Raw genomic sequence first — 12,904 nt, 5'->3', positions numbered from 1 at the left:
AATGATGCAGTGTCAGTTGCTTGAGAGCAGGCAATGATAAATCAGATTTCTTATTAATTCCAGGAATAGATAGGTGCACCCGGGGTTCATGGAGACTCCATATGGGTGAGCATGATCTTGATGGGTGGGCGAACTGCGAAGGAAGATAGGCACGGTGAGCTTGAATTACATTTGCAAATGCAGTATGTGGTCTGAGTACGGGAAGAGCTGCAAGATGATGACTCGGTACTCGCGTGAGGTGCCGAATGTGTGTTCTCATGGTTTCAACAGCAATGTGTGAAGTAACAGGATGCTCCCCAGCGACAAGAATAGTGGCTGCCGTTGAGGCACATTTAGGTAGCCCAAGGCAGATTCGTAGAGCTTGCGCTTGAACACTTTGAAGTGTCTGAAGGTTTGTCTTTCTGATATTGTTTAAAATGGGAAAGCTATACCGCATGTATCCCAGGAACAGCGAACGGTACAGTTGAAGCATCGAGCGTACAGATGCACCCCAGGACTTTCCCCCGAGGAAGGAGAGAATATGAACAATCGCTGTCAGTTTCTTTCGCATGTCGTAAAGATGGGGACTCCACGAGAGGTTCCTATCGATAACAACGCCAAGGAAGCGATGGTTTTTCTCATAGGGAATGGCGTTGCCATTAATATATATGGGGTAACTTGTCATTTTTTTTCGCGTGAACGCCACGAGGGAACATTTCTCGGTTGAAATATTTAGGCCCTGCTGACGAAGGTATAACGTCAGTATCGTTGCCGCCTTTTGTAGTCTCGCACGAACTTGGGGACGGGTCACGCTTGATGCCCAAATACAGATATCATCGGCGTATATTGAGATCTGGACTGATTGTGGCAATGAGTCAACCAGGCCGACGAGAGCTATGTTGAAAAGAGTTGGGCTCAGCACTCCACCCTGCGGGACTCCGCGCGAATTTAGATGCGAAGAGGTTGGTCCGTCTTCAGTCTGGACAAAACACGACCTCCCTGACAAATAGCTGCGTATCCAGCTGAACATGCGGCCTCCAATCTGAGCAGCTTCTAATGCGTCCAAAATGGCCTGATGCGTTACGTTGTCGTAGGCGCCCTTTATGTCCAAGAATAGTGCCGCAGTCAATCTTTTCAAGTTTTTTTGGTGCTGGACGGACGATACAAGGTCAACCACATTGTCAATGGAAGAGCGGCCACGTCGAAACCCAGACATAAATGCAGGGTAAATTTGGTATCGCTCTAGGTACCATTCCACGCGTGTTAACAACATTCTTTCCATGACTTTCCCGACACTGCTGGAGAGTGCAATTGGTCGGTATGCTGAAATGTCGAGTGGCGATTTTCCCGGTTTAAGGAGTGGTACGAGACGACTGGTCTTCCATGCATTAGGAACTATGCCCTCGCACCATGACTTGTTGTATGAGTCCAGAAGAACCCGTCGAGCCTCTTGGCCAAGGTTGGCGAGCGCGGAGTATGTCACACCATCGGGCCCCGGCGATGACGACCTTCTGCAACAAGCCAGCGCAGCGTCAAGTTCCTCCATGGAGAACAAGTTATCCATTCGTGAATCCCGCGAGGGTGGAACATCACTGCAGTGCAGCGTTGTGGATGGGTTCGGTTGGCCTGTTATCCTTGCGCAAAATTCTTCGGCTACCGCGACCTCGCTGCGTTTTTGGTGGAGCGCGAGGGATTTAAACGGGTGGCGCTGTTGAGGGGACGTACGAAGGCCACGGATCACATTCCAAACGCGTGACAAAGGCTTTCGTGGGTCAAGTGTCTCACAAAATGTTCTCCAACGTTGTGTCTGCAGGGCTTGAATTCTGCGCTGGATTTTCTTCTGCAGGCGTCTTGCATCTCTGAGGTCTAAGCGCGACTTTGTGCGTCGGTATCTGCGCTCTGCCCTGCGCCGTAGTGCCCGCAGTCGTTGTAATTCAATATCAAAGTCGGTGTACTTTGCGACGGGGTTGTAGCAACACGTTGCGCTCTCCATGACCTCCTTAATTTTTTGTTCAAGACCTGTCGAGAATCCTTCCATGCATGCATCCTCCATACGCGCTTTAAAAACTGTCCAATCAATGCGCTGCATACGTGTGGCAGAACGGGACGTACAATGGCCGGTAAAAATCAGGTAGGTTGGGATGTGGTCACTGCCATGGGTTTCTACATCCGAAAACCATTGGACGTTGTTGGTTAGGCATCGCGAAACGAAAGTCAAATCTAGGCAGCTGCTATAGGTCACCCCTCGAATATACGTCGGGGTTCCGTCATTTGGGCACTGGAGGCCGTGGTCAGAGGCGAAGGAGACGAGTTTCCTTCCACTAAGGTTCATCCTAACGCCTCCCCACATGGTGTGGTGAGCATTGAAGTCACCTATAATCACCCATGGACCGGAGGTGGCTTGCATCAAATCACTCAACCTTTTTTCGTCAAAGCGGCTTGACGGCGCCATGTACACAGCCAAAAGCGTAAACGTGAGGTCACGGCTCTTCACTGTGAGGCAAACATACTGGTTGTCATTGTGTGGGGGAACCGAATGATGCACATATGTAAGTTCACGTCGAATGTAGACGATGACTTTGCTGGTTCTGTTGCGCGTGGGGGAAGTAAAAGCTTCATAACCGGATAATCGCAAAATGTTGGGTAGATTCGGTTCACAGATAACAAGAATGGGGAAGCGGTTTTCATAAACATAATTTCGAATATCTGAAATCCGGGACTGGAGCCCGCGGGCATTCCACTGAAAAATAAAAGCTTGCTTGACTTTCTTCGTAAAAGATTGTTCCGGGGGAGCCATGGTGCCTTCTAATGAAGAGTGTGACGCTCTAGAACAGAACCGTACCTCACCACTTTCCCTTTAGTAGCATAGCGTACATATATCAAGGGCGAACACAATTTCTTTGTGTGTGTGTGTTAGCTCAAGTGAGAGATGGAAGCTTCGACTCCGGTCCAATCTTCCCAGGAGGAGCGTAAGGGGTGTAACGGAAGGCATACGATGAGCTGGTGCCCTACGTAGTCACAGGAATTGCGTCCATTAGAACACAGCGGCAGGAGTTATATTTTATTTATACGGCCTCCGGGGCCGTGCGACAGGCTGCTGCTGCTGCTCTGCGATCACCTTGGACGTTATATATGCTTTAACAGTTATTCACACATTTAGCTTTGTCCAGACCTAAAGAGTATTACTACGCATTGGTGTTTCCTGTGCGTGAAGACCTCTTCCTCGTTCAGTTACTCGTAATATAAAAAAAAAACTCAATTCCCTCACTTTGTCAAGTCCTTTTCCTGCTTTGAATTTCATCACAACAAAATCCATTTGAGCATTAGGTCATCACCGTCCAAGTCTTGGCCTATTCACAACAGTACAGGTATGTGCCATTTTCCAAAGATAGACACTTGCATGTGCCATGGCGGAAAAGAAGCAGAAGAGACATCTAGGTAAGTTCCGGCCTTTTTGAGCATCTATCTTGGTTTAATTGATGTATAGAGCAGAGTTAGCTATCATCTTTTACCGCTGCTGCCTGAACCACCGACCCCAAGAATTTTATTTTAATCTCTACCATAATTAAATATGGGACATCATTTTTCCCGGATCGGCCGAGCCAGTGATGACACCATGACGCACTGCTGTTATTGATCCCATAAATGAAATAGACCCAAGGTGTACCGATGACGCAGACGGAGAACATCCGCCTCATATTCCCGGTGCCACTGTGATTATCTGTGGCATACCAGACAGCTGAAAACGGGGTGTGGGATAAGGCACGTATCCAATGGGGCCTCATCAGGCCCTGTCTTCTTTTAAGCATGTGCCGCCCGCTAAGCAGCACCGTCCCCGCTCCCCTCCTGTTATTGATACAAACGTTCCCGCAGGCATTGGCAAGGTTGTGCCAGAAACGCGGCGCAGAAGCCATAGGCCGTCGGCGTTCATTGGTGATGTCAACGTTTTGCAGTACGATCATTTTAAGGAAAGGAAGGCGAGCGAGCGCGGCGAGGCACGCCAGCTGCGCGTAGTGACGTCACTTGCTCCTCGCGCATGCGCAGCACAGCTCTCCAGGAGCCACGCGAAACTGCTCAACCTCGGCCAGTGTAGCTCACGCTACAGAAAGAAAATGTCGCGTTGCGTCGTTCTCAGTGTACGACGCGATAGAGCAGGAGCTTCTTCACACGTGAGGAAGCGCACAAACGGCGAACAGCACGCGACGAGCACGGAATTTCGGCGCGTTGGACGAACGGAATTGAGGGAAGCGCGCATCGGTTTCAGAGCCTTGCAAACAAAAAAAATGTCCGCGACAATGCAGCTGTTCTAAACGGTGTGTAGCTCGGGTGGTTGACTGATTAGTGCAGCCGATAGCCGCCGCCACTCCGGGCCAGCGGCGAAGCTCCGAAAACGGAACTATGCGGTCGCCAGACCCTATCTGCCTATCGCCGACAGCCTGCCGATCGTCAATTAAAACACCTGCAGTTGCGCGCATGTCATAGGGGCGCCGGAAGCAATGTAACATGCAGTTCAGGCCTTGGGACAAATATTTGGACGATCGGTTTGTCGAACAGGTCATACCGCGACACGGCACCACTTCGGGGGCTCGTCCTAATTGATCGATGCCAGCCCCTGGGCGTCCGAATAAACGAGCTCCGGAGGCCATAACCTTACACTAGCGGGACTCTGGCGGCAATCCGGATTATCCGTATAACGGCGGTTAAGGACTAGGAATGAACATTTATTTAGTTGGGTCGAATTAAAGATGTTTCATTGTACAATGTTGCAGCTGCTGCTAATTTTACCATGACACATATTCCTCTCTCGTGGCGACGCAAGGTGTTTTTTTTTTGTTGTTGCGAAAGCAACACTACGCTAGTCGCAGAGCCATTTCGCGGAGCCGAGGAAAGACCATACTGCGCATGCGCGAGGAGCAGTGACGTCACATGGCGCACAGCCGGCACACCAGCTGTGCGTAGTGACGTCACTTGCTCCTCGCGCATGCGCAGTATGGTCATGCAAGAGCACGAGAAACGGCGAGGCTGTGGGCAGTGTAGCTCACGCAACAATATATGGCTACGCGCAGATGTTGCTTTCGCAATCCTCCAGGTTTAACCACAGCTAAACCACAAACAATTTTTTTTATAGAAGTTCAGACGGTTTTCGTAAAGAAAACTTATTTTCCATAAAATTTGAGGCAAGATTCTTAAAATCGTAGTACAGGTCCGAATTCGTAATTTTACAGAAAATTCGGACGAGTTGGCAGGTATGGGATCGGCAACTTTGGCGCAAAAGTAACGAATAAGCAGGCAAGCAGGAAATAACTAGGTCGTAGGAACAGCAGACAGAACTACTATAATTTGCAGGAAGGCATACTCTTAGGTCTGGTAAATATCTGATGCCTCACAAAAAGAAAGGTCAATCATCTTTTTATGAAAAGAAAAAAAACATGCTATTTGTCGGCTCCCACTGAAATCTACACACTTGACTTACGACATTCCCAATTATTTCATCTTTTCAGGAAAGTAGGCACAGCCAAAGGCAGTCAGATATGCATTGGCAATGATAAGAATAAGAATTTCTTGTCACCGAGCTCGGTTTCCAAGTCTGCAAGCAGGGACAAGTCAAACTGGGTCAAATCCCAAGAATAGGGGTTGAGGAAACCAATTTGAAGCCTAAGTGGTGCAATATTGCAACCGCAATAGTTGATCCATGAGCAGAACATTGCCTTGGACAACTCTTGTGTGCCACCTTTTGGATGTTGATAATCCTGCATGCCAGTACTTTACTAACACATGCAACGACCGAAAGAAGGCAATATCACGAGCTGATCAACACTGTCTCACTCAGTGCTGGAACAAAAACAACAAGGCAGAGAAGTCTGGGTGTTTCTTTTCAGTTTCTATATTCCCAAAAATAGGCTGTCTGCATCTCATGTACATTTCTATTAATAAGAGGTGCAAGCAGCCAGGCAGTGCACCCAGGTGACTAGCGGTGACCCTGAAAGGAAAATGCAAATGCACCCAAAAGCACAGGAAATGTGTGTCTAAGGCAGCAAAATAGTGCTCAACCACAAACAAATATGTTGGAGTCATGTGAAGAAAGCCTGCACCTCTGGGAATCCTGACTGTACACAGTGATACTTGTACAGACACCTAGATGAACAACGTCTGTGACAGTGAACTGGGAACTAATCCCGCCACAGATATGAAGACTCAAGAATTAAACCAGAATAAATGATTCAAGCCGGTCAGTTAATACACAAGTGCAGGAAAGAGTGAATGCATCACAGAAATAAAAATGGCAAGCTACCAAACTATCCACAATTCAAGTTCAAAACTGCAAAATGACAGCAAGTTTTCACACCATAATGATAAAAAAAAAGTTTCCAAAGCAGCGTCCAAGGAAAAATCCATCTGGTTTCATACTCTGTAAACTGATGCAGCCATTGCTAAGAATGAGTTGTATGTTCAACATGGGAACTTGCTTTCACGTTTTTGACTCCTGTTAATGCAGGATAACAGACTGATGATCTGCGACATTTGTTACTGATATACCTTTACGACGTTCATAGCTTCATCAATGACTGCTTCCTTTCTGCATCCTCCAGCAATCAAATCCTATCAGCTTCTTTATTGCTACTACACATCACAGAGCTACGAACACACAACTACTGGGTGTCAGAGACAGACTTGGGATGGCACGTATGCAATTTTAAGTGAAGCTGCTACTCAGCAAGTCCCCCTTCTGTGCAAAAACAATGATGAAATGGCTTCATTAAATGAGAAAAAAAAAGAAAATCTAGCAAAAATTTAGATGAAAGTGACTGCTGGACTAACAACACACATGTACCCAAAAGCTATGTGACAAGTGTGTACTAGGTAAGGCATCGTTAATATGCTAAGACATGAGGAGCATGCTCCTTTTCAAAAAAGTTACTTGATTGGCTAACATAATATTCTACTTTGATTGAATGCTCTGTGTTATATTTGTTCATGGCTCCACATGCAAACTAACACACTGACTAGTTTTGAGCTACTCTATGCATCCTTAAGCTGCCCAGCGATGCATCACTTTACAAATAACTTGTCATGTTAAAGAATATGCACATGTATTTAAAATCAAGCACTAAATAACGGACCCACATGGTACATAAAATAATGTCTGGTTGTGAATGTCACGACATGATGCAAAGCTGATGAAATTTAAGAGCACAACCCACATTGGTCTTTCAAAAGTGCAGTACAGAAAGCCTGACAAAGCACAAGTGTTCTTGAAGTACTAAGCACTAAAACGTGTTTACAATGACACTGTAACTGTATAAAAAGTGGCACTATTTAAAGGCAATCCACAAGTATGGCAGCTTGCTCTTCAAAACCAACAGGTGATGCAAAACTAACGCTGCATGAAGGTTATTTTTCACGGCACATGGCAATGTCCCATTGGCAGCGTGTAAGAAGTTTACAAAAGTGGCCTCTTTAAAAGAAGTATCTCCTACGTGTTTGTGCACAAAGACTTAGGCAATCTATAGACATACAAACTTATACCATGAATGCTTTGCGAAACATCTGTGCACTCTTGGGTAACCACTGTGCAGTTCTATGTTTTGCGTACATGAAAACTTTTTGGCAGACTGCATCACACGGATGTAAATTCTACACAACTATGTAGTCTTGCCACGGCAAGTAACTGCACGAGAAGTTGCAAGCCCAAATTCGGGAGCTTTAGTAACCGGTCAAGAGACATCACCTGCATTAACCTCTTTGGAATCAAGCTCTCTCTGCAATCTTCTGGGACTTTTATCATCCCGCAGCAAAGCTAGATCACAAACTCTATGCATATGCATTTGAGCAGTACGTGTAGCATATACTATATCTATACATGAAACCACATCCCGAAGTCATCACACTAATATAGTAGGGAGATTCTTGAAATGCTATGATTAAAGCTCAAAGTACATGCATTCACGCCGACAAGCAAATTAACCCATGCACTCCAAAACAGTAAACAAACAACAACTCCTTTGCTGCCAGACGGCTAAACCAGCATGCTGTTTGCATTATCAAATCTTTAAAAAATGACAATAAAATAGCTTCAACTAGCAATGAGGTTAGTGGTTTCATTATGCTCTCACACAACAAACTCAAACAAACGCGAAATAGTTGCACACCAGTAGTGTTCGCAGTCGACACTCTTCTTCAGAATAAAGAACACACTCAGCCTGAAGAAAGCAGAAGCCTGTCTACTTCTGGAACCTAGGCTGCAGTACCTTTCCTTGCACTAAATAAGCCCTTACCAGAGTCTGTACTTCAAATGATTCTTGTGAGGACTGATTCCAAAAAGTTTGCACTTCAATTGCTAAACATGTGGAAGTCGTCATTAGCGTTAGGTTGTAATGACAAGAGCAGCAGTATCATCAGCGATCATTTCCCTATGCAGCAGAAAAGCATGGATCTTCTCTAGCTGCATTTCTGAATTGAAAGCATGACACTTTCGAAAAGCAAATAACATGTCCTGACAAAATACATACGGAAACATATTCAAGATTATTAGTAAAAAGAAACATCTTTATGGTCATTGCTACTGGCTTCAGCTCATACACAACTCCAACTATGTTCTGGTACCCTATAAGGGCGCATTTATGGGTCACTATTGTTAAAGGGGGAAGGGGCACAGTCTGAACTATGGATTTCATGAACTTTCTTCATCAAAAGGAATGGAGTTTAGCACAGTTTCCCCATGTAAAAACCTCCCCCATTCAAATCCAACCCTGGTACTCTAAGCGCTGCTTTCATGTGTTCAGACAAACAAACGATTGTTCGAAAAATGACTTGTCCATGGTACTGCAAATCAGTAAAAAGTCTGCTGTGCCAGAAGAGGGAATAAAAAAAAACACACACTCTGCAACAGACCTGAGTGTTAAGCACATTTTGGTAGTGACATGAATGTCCGTTCCAACAACGCTTTGAGTTATGACCGAACGGCAAAACTTTTTCCACTGCTTCAGCCAATTGCAACACACTTCTGGAGGATCACTTCTCATAGGTACTGATGTCAGAATACGGGCCTAAGTTTACAAAGCATACAAAGGAGCAATTGACTGTAATTATCAACACATAGGAGATTCCCATTCTGTGCACTTCAACGAAAACAAGAGGCAGTGTTAACCAGTCATTTCAGACCAACACTCAGTTGAGGCGCTTCTATTTTGGCTTTTAGTTCAGCCACTTTGGTAATTGTATACGTAGCTATCAGAACCTCAGGACAATAAATCCAGGTTTGGTATAATACCCGTGCCACACAGACAGATTTAATGCCATTAAGTGCTTATTGCCTTAAGTTTTAATGGCATTCGTGCAGTGCCACACGCATAAATTTAATGGCATTAGCTTTACTGCCATTCGCGACCTACTGAGTTCACCTCAACTCATTCGCCCGTGCAATGCGTACTCTCGTTCCCATTCCACACGCAGAAGAGCACACAGCTTTGTTAGTAACAACATCTTAACCAGTAGTAAATGGTTAATTCTTAACTTTCAGTCAGGTGAGGCATCTATACCGCATTTTCGATGCGAAGAGCGCCATTTTAACCAGCCTTATTGACAGTTACTCTCGACTTGGGTGCTGACATGCGAGTTTAGGGCTACTTTTTCGACTTTTAAAGCAGGAACAGCCTTATTTTCTGGAAAATCGTTTTTATATTACATTTCAACAACATTCCCCATATATTGTGCTCATCAGCAGTGTTTATATTCAGATGAAACTTTTGACTACCTTGCAAGCGTTATCGTCATCGTCACTTTCGATAATGGCATTAAATGTGGACGTGTAGCACCAACTCCGAAAATAATGGCATTAGCAAACTTAAGGCCTTAAGTATTTACTGCCATTTCTTGTGAGCGTGTGGCACGGGTATAAGCTTGGTTGTTAACGTTGAGTGCATTCATGATGCCAGTCCAATGCTGCACTTGACCTGAATGCTTGTTATACCTATGCAAAATGGAGTTGTACTGATTCTGCAGGCTGTTACTCCAGCACACTGTTGGCACTACGTGGCTTAAACTCCTGGAACTGAAATATATCCACAGGCTAATCATGCTGTTTTTGCTACAACTATTTTACACGATACACGAGATGCGCTGGGCAATATCAGAGGAGCCCAGAGGCTTCTGCTCTATGCTTTGAGATCTTATGGTGCTATGACATTGTCCCCGGTACAAAGCATCTTTAACCAACACTCAGGCTTGCAACACTACCAAGTTGTTATGGTATCTAGGGCCCAGAGCATGTCCAAATTGCCGAAAGTGAATGACAACAAAAATCCATGCCTATAGAACAACAGTCATCGTAAATTTAAACTCTTACTCACCTAGGGAAACAAAACATAAAAGATGCTTGAGGAAGTACAGGAACCTTGTTTACAATGAAAATGAAGAAAAGGTGCCATGACTCATTTGCAATATAGACGACGTAATGATTGAGCTTAAATATTGGGAATATTTCCAGGTGTACGATTCATCTCGGGCCATAGATGCTGCTAATTTTTACATGTCCCTGATAATAGCCAAGTGCCACTCTATGTTATTGTAACCGGTGCTTTCATGGTGCACTTTTACAGGCTACTTGGCTGTGCAAGAGCTTGACCTTCATCCATTTCACTCACAAATCAAAGCACCTTTTGCTTGCTTTCAATGTTCGAAAAGGGGGCCGCAAGGGTCCTGAAATGTAACTTCCATATTTTTTTTCTCCCTCAGCGAGTGCTTGTTTACCTTTATGATTACTGTTCCTTTTCCCATCAACGTTTTACGGGGCCTTAGCATAAAATAGCTGTCACATACAAAACAACCTGCCATATCGATGAGGTATCTGCTACTGCAGTTCGTATTATTCCAAGATGAGGTCACATCCAACATAAAATGTGCCTCGACACCACATACAAGCAGCCGATAACCTTATATGACCGCATTCAGATCTGCTGAGGGTAGCCAACAAAGTTTTCAAAAAATGACTGCATACACACCAACACGGTACTGGCATTTGTACTTTTTTCTGTCATGCTCACCTTTTTTTAGCATAACAGACCATTCATTACCTGTTTACTGCTACCTTGTGTTGGTACTGCTGCAGAAAACAAAACACTGTGGCCTTGCCCGAAGACTTCCACAAACTATAACTGTAAAGCTATGTGCATTTCATCGCAGCAGTGTACACTATTTTCTCATAATTCAGCACTCGGTTCACAAACCGGAAAACTCCTAACTGCATACAGGCATTTGGGTTCTCACTAAAACACAGCAAACTCCGTTGCCTTTTCAGCACTCTCTGCACTATGTCAGACCATGCCCGAGTCACTAGCCGTGTGCCTTCCCCTCATACTCTGCACATCCACCAGCCCTGGAACACTCTTGCCTGCTGGTAGCGGTGGCGGATCAACATCCACCAGTATCTTTGTGTATAGTGGCCGCTCTTCGAGGGCTAGGACCTGGTACCGGAGGTTGTTGAGACCGTCCATATCGTGTCTCGACTCGGCACTCCCGAGAAGCTCCTCCCTCTGGGCGCTGGGCTCTGCTTTGGCGTGGGCCAGCATAGTGTAACGTGACACGGACGACGGCCACCGCACGATCGACATGCCCCGCGCTCGTATGCGTCGCTGCAAATCATCGTCCTCGCCGCCCCAGCCAAAGAATTCGTTCGAAAAACCGTTGAGCTCGCGGAACTGGTCCGCCCTGACGGCGACGGCGCCTCCGAAGAGGTCCGGATACGGAAGAACGAACCGGAAGACGTCGACGGCCGAGCTCAGGTGGCGAGGGAAGCGCTCGCACCGGTACAGGTTCCGCGCGTCGATGGGCAGAAGGTCGACGTCGTGGAAGACGAAGCAGCAGTAGCTGTCTCGAGCCAGCGCCTCGGTGAAGCCGATGTTGAACAGTTTGGCCCGGTTGAACGCGTGTCGTTCGCTCTGTTCGACGACGAAGACGCCGTACTGAACCATCTGCCGCTGAAGGAACGGGTGCATGTGCTGCAGAAACAGGTCGAGGTGTTCGCTCCGGTCTCGGTACGGGATGACGATTGCCACGAAGTGCTTGGAATTGCAGGAAGGCGGCGCCCAGCGACCGCCCGGCAGGATGCCCCACTTGGTCTCCAATTCCTTCAGAAACGTCCGGTTGACACTCCTCATCACGGGTAGAGTTTTGCGCGGCATCATGGATGGGCGCATGGTACAACTTATGCGCAAATCGACGTTCTGCCACGATAGCTGGTACCCTTCGCGGGGTGTCCAGGGACACTCGCTGGAGGCGCGGTCGATGTCGGCTTCCGAAAGCACGATGTGGTCGCCTGTCCGCCACGTAGGGCAACGCAGCGCACTCAACCAAATCACAGCGAGAAACAGGCCGACCAGCAAGCTTCCTGGGTTGTGCCGGTAGAAGCGAAACATAGTGTAACGCCTAGAAAGACGAAGGACGATCCGCCTGACCCCGTGCAAGAACACCATGGTTGACAAGAGGCGCGCCGCAGCAGGCGAGGCGACGACAGCGCTGAGCTCTTCGGTCTTTAGACCGTGAACGAGAGCCTTAACCCATGCCGTTGTCGCTGGCTTCAGCAGCGCACGTCGCAGCCGCGTGAGCAGGGGTCAAAGATAACATGGCCTCGTTTTGATAATCCGGAAGCTTGTGACTATGTTTGTTGCTAAACTCGTCCATGCAAGCGTCCCGACAGCGTCCCTTTCGCTCGCACGGTGAACGCGAGTAGATGCATCTCACCCGGTCATCGCTGTGTGTCGCACGCACCTTGCCACGAATTTCCCCGCGTTGCGTTCAGTTGCCCGCACGTTTACGCACCACCTGTTCCAAAATATAAAAACATCTGACAGAGCTGGCGAAGTACGGAACCAAAAGTGCAACGTTGCAGACATAACGGTCAGGAACGCGCCAGGAGCAGCAGCCGAAT

The 12,904-nt window shown here is 46.8% G+C and overlaps 1 pseudogene; it reads right to left on the bottom strand.

Moving 5' to 3' along the window:
* Window positions 1-5,847: 5,847 nt before the first annotated feature.
* On the bottom strand, window positions 5,848-12,896 carry LOC149335074 (beta1,4-N-acetylgalactosaminyltransferase B pseudogene; annotated as a pseudogene).
* Window positions 12,897-12,904: the final 8 nt, after the last annotated feature.

The sequence above is a fragment of the Amblyomma mixtum genome, chromosome 7, assembly GCF_055824585.1.
Source record: "Amblyomma mixtum isolate Tamu chromosome 7, ASM5582458v1, whole genome shotgun sequence".
NCBI classification, from domain to species: Eukaryota; Metazoa; Arthropoda; class Arachnida; order Ixodida; family Ixodidae; genus Amblyomma; species Amblyomma mixtum.
This window is presented reverse-complemented; position numbering and strand designations above follow the sequence as displayed.